Below are 4,850 nucleotides of genomic sequence, written 5' to 3' on the forward strand. Positions count from 1 at the left end.
CATTATCTCTGATCTCAGTCTCCTGAGTAGCTAGGATTTACAGGGGTGAGCCACTAGTGGGATTGAGCTAGAAGCTTTTCTTAAGCAAGAGTTCTTCCCTGCATTTGCCCTGACTCCTCCATGCAAAGAGGGCCTGAGGGTCAGGAGCTGTGAAAAATAGGCTTCCAACCACAGAAATTGGCTGGGGTCTTTGGTGAAAAGTCAAGCTAATCTTTCCCTGGGCCTCATTCTGGGACCCCACCCTCTGCCCTACCTGTGACTCAAGTACAAAACTTGACACAGGCTTCAGTGTTCTGCCAGACTTGTCTGAAGCCACAGAACCTTCATCCCATCCACACCACGGGCTCTACACCACACCTCAGGACCTTTGCCCATGCTGTACCTTGTGCCTGAGGCCCTCTGTTCTGTTCCATAACATAGAATTCCTGTGGAATTTTGGCACTGATTATATCACTTCCTGGAGCAAGTCTTTCCTTCCCTCCTCCCTCTTTTTTTAAATACTGAGTTTCTAGAGGTGGAATTTGTGCAGGCTGACTGTCAAATTCTCTATCTTCATATGTGTATGTGTGTATATGTGTGTGAGTGTGTGTATGGCATGTGCGTGTGTGCGTGTGCCAGTCCTGATGTTTGAACTCAGGGCCTGGACGCTACCCTAATCTTTTGTGCTCAAGACTAGCACTCTACTACTTCAACCACAGCTCTACTTCTGGATTTTTGGGAGTTTAATTGGAGAAAAGAGTCTCATATAGACTTTCCTGCTTGCATTTGGGATCTCAGATCTCAGACTCATGAGTAGCTAAGGTTACAGGGGTGAGCCAACAGCACCTGCCCTCTACCCCTCTACCTGTTACCCATAACCTCCGCCCTCTGCTAAGTCCCAGTAGAAAATGTCTCACCATGCTCACCTTTTTTTTTTTTTTTGGCCAGTCTTGGAACTTAAACTCAGGGTCTGGGCATGTGCCTGAGGTTCTTTTGCTCAAGGTTAGAACTTTTATTGCTTAAGCCACAGTGTCAATTTTGGCTTTTTCTGTTTCTGTGGTAGGGAGGAATCAAACCAGGGCTTCATTTGTGCTAAGTAAGCACTCTACCAGTAAGCCACATTTGAAGCCCAAGGCTTACTTCTAACGGGAGTTATGAAGGTGGGATTTATTGGATTACTCCTTTTGGCACAGAAATGTCTGGTTATTTTCTATCTTTCCCAGGATTTGGGACCAGCCTGAGACTCGGCAATGAGGAATGATGAATGAGTGATGGCCACCAGTCCCCAGAAGCCTAGGCTCACATCCTACAGAGGGATAGAAGATATGGAGCCACAACCTTTGACAACTCCTACAGCCTAAGAATTGTGCTTTCCCATGATAATTGCCAGGATATCATTCACCCGTTGTACACATCAGTTGCACACACCAGCCCAGGCAACGCCTTCCTGACTTCAGTTCTTAAACTGTAGTGAAGGATGCTTGTTCAAGCTGCCTGCTCAGACTTAGTATTCTCTGAGGGCTTGTTGCAGCTTGCCCAGGTTGGGGGGCTGGGCATGGGCAACCTGCTGAATGCCCATCATCCAGGCCCTGTCCCTGAGCCCTTTTGCTCAAGGGTAGTGCTCTGCAACTTGAGCCATGGGGCCACTCAGGTTTTTTTGTTATTATTTTGTTTTGATTTCCTGTGATCTCTTAAGAAATATGAATATTGTGGTCTTTCCTACCCAGGCTGAATTCAAATTGGCATCTCAGCTTCCTGAGGAGCTAGGATTACAGGCAAGAGCCACTGACACCTGGCTTCCTTTTCTTCTTGTTGTTCGTATTTTTTGCGAGAATCTGAAATCTTCAAGGTGTCATTCCAATGGTTTGCATTTGAAGTAAACGTCCCAGGCCTGGAATTGGAATGCTAGGATGGCCACCCACAAATGGAGGGAGATCCTGACTAACTCATTCCTATTCATGTGAATGCTAAGGGAATGTTATAAAAGAAATAATTAAATTTGAAGTTAATTCATAACTCTATTTTAGAATGCCACACAAAAATTATTGAATTTATATCTTCCATTCTAGCAACATGGTTTGATTAAGGATATTGACTGATTTTTTTATTAATGATTTTATAAGTATTAGATGATGATATTCATTAAATGGAAGCATAATTTAATAACTAATAATTTGTAAAAATATATAATTTAATAATATCCTCACATTTCCTCTGTTATATATATATGTATGTATATATATTATATATATATAAATATAAATAAATAAATATATATATATATGGCACTACTGTGGCTTGATCACAGGTCCTCAGAACTTCCTGGCAGCTCAGTTTTCTGGAGGCTGGTTGGCTAAGACTGTGACGCCATTTATGGATTGGGCATTGTAGGCTGTGAGTTGAAATCCCAGCATGGCCAATAATGTATTCATGGAGTAAGAAGCCAATTTTGACACATTTTTTTCCTTCTCTGTTAAAGTCCTGGGTCTCAGTACATGTAATATGATGTAATAAAATAAATGTTTTATGTGTAATAATACTAAATAAATAAGGGTAATAAATGTCATATGGAATAAACCCATGTATGTAAATAGATCTCATATATGAGTATTATTTTTTTTTGAACTGGGACGACTTCAGTTCAGGCCCTTGGAACTTTTCTGAACTTCTTTTCTTCAAGGACGGTGATCTTCCTCTTCACCCACAGTGCCACAGAGTTACCCAAACCCTGAGTTTAAATGCCTGGCTTGCCAGTAAAATGGTGCAAATTCCAAGCCAGGGCCTTATTATTATTATTGTTATTGTTATCAGTATTATTATTATTTGGTTTTAGCCCAAGCACCGGGCTTGAACTCAAGTCTTGGCATCTCTACCAAAGCAGATCCTGGGATCCTAGCTCCTGAGTTAAAATCTCAGGGCTTGCAAAAATAAATAAAAAGGAAAAGGATAAAACTGAGAAGTTCAATCAGGTGGTTTTACTTTTTTTTGTCCTTTGTATTGTACCATCCTGGGTCTAAATACAATGCCCAGACAATGCACATGACCTTACAATGCTGATGTTTGGCTGGCTATTAGGGAAGCCAAGCCGAAATCAGCAACTTAGGCCTGAAAGTTGAATCCCGGGACTCCCACTAATGAATGGCTGGCAGGAGATTCTAAGAAATGCTTTCCATGATGGGAAGGTGGCTCAGTTGTAGAGCGATTGCCTTGCACACTAGAGGCCCTGGGTTCGATTCCTCAGCACCACATTAGCAAAAAGAAAAAAGCCGGAAGTGGCTCTGTGGCTCAAGTGGTAGAGCGCTAGCCTTGAGCTGAAGAGCTGATTATGAACCTTGAACTCAGGGCCTAGCCACTGACACTTACCAGTGGGGATCATGGATAGCGCCCTACCATGTGGAGCCAAGGACCCCCTTGCGACAGAGTGTTACAGTCTAGGCATGTAGTAGCTGAGGTCTGTCATCCTGCCTACTCAGGAAGCTGAGATAAATGATCTGGGTTCAAAACTATACCAGACACAAAAGGTCCCATGAGACTATTATCTCATATTCACCACTTAGAAACTTGAAGTGGAAGCTAGTCGCTGCTGACTCGTGCTTGTCATCCTAGGTACTCAGGACGCTGAGAGCTGAGGATCACGGTCCAAAGCCAGCCTGGGCAAGAAATTCCTTGAGACTCTTCTCTCCAGTGACCCACCAAAAACCTCAAGGGGTGCTGTTGCTCAAGTGGTAGAGCGATTGGCTTTAGCTAAAGAGCTCAAGGACAGCACCCAGGCCTAGACTTAAATTCCTCCAACTTCCAACAAAAGAAAGAAAGAAACCTGAAGTAGAATGCTGGGAATGTGTCTTAGGAGTAGAGTGCTTTGCATGTATGAATCCCTGGGTTTGATTCCTTAGTATTACATCACTAGAAAAAAGTCTGAAGTGGATGTGTGCCTCAAGTGGTAGAGTGCTATCCTTGTACAGGAGAAACTCAGATACAGTGTTCAGGTCCTGAGTTGAAGCTCCAGGACAAGTATATGAACACATATACATGCACACACACAGATACCAGAAGTGAAGCTGTGACACCAAATGATAAAGAACTGAGCTTCTGCTCTGCACTCACAGTCAGTACCCAGGTCCTGTGTTCAACACAGCCACCCAGGGCCCAACTAGAGGAGGTCAAAGTTTCAAAATCTGATGAGTTTCACCAGCCCTAGATGACAGGAAGCATAGTGAAATTACACATGTGCTTTGATTAAGCAAGCTTCTGGAAACCCAGGCGGGCATCATTGCCAATAATGAATCATTTCATTTGGTTCAGTGCCATGGACCGGCTCTGCCAGGACGATGGACAACACCTCGTGGAGGTAACTGGAACAGGTGGGGAAATGGCAAACAGACAACTCACACACAAGAGGAGTGAAAGCTAGTTGCGATTTATTGCAGAGGATAACAAGTTTTTATAGAATAAGGTCTCCATGAAAAAGGGCAAAAGGTTACACAATCTTGCTGCAAGGCTTCGTTCTTGGGTGGTCACCAGCTGGTAGCCTGATCTTGTTTTTTGGATGATGAACTATGACCATAGGCAATTGTTCCGGGCTTTGCCTCTATTTTTAAGAAATACAATTGGTTTCGAGATGTTTATCACCTATTAACCATTAACCAGAGCATATATGCAAAGTGGTGGACAGTAAGGTATGAACTCTAGTACGTTATTGTTACTTTTGTTTAGTTTTGTACTTTATGGGTTTCAAATCTTTTGTAAGCAATTGTGTTTCTTTGCCATTCTTTAGAGGGTCCCCAATTTGTGGCCAAAAATCATGATATTCAGTATACTTAGTTATATCTGGCCATATATCAAATTTAGGCTCATAGTGTCTTCTCTGTAAC

This window comes from Dipodomys spectabilis, unplaced genomic scaffold (assembly GCF_019054845.1).
Source record: "Dipodomys spectabilis isolate Male_0828 unplaced genomic scaffold, ASM1905484v1 ptg000200l, whole genome shotgun sequence".
Classification (NCBI taxonomy): domain Eukaryota; kingdom Metazoa; phylum Chordata; class Mammalia; order Rodentia; family Heteromyidae; genus Dipodomys; species Dipodomys spectabilis.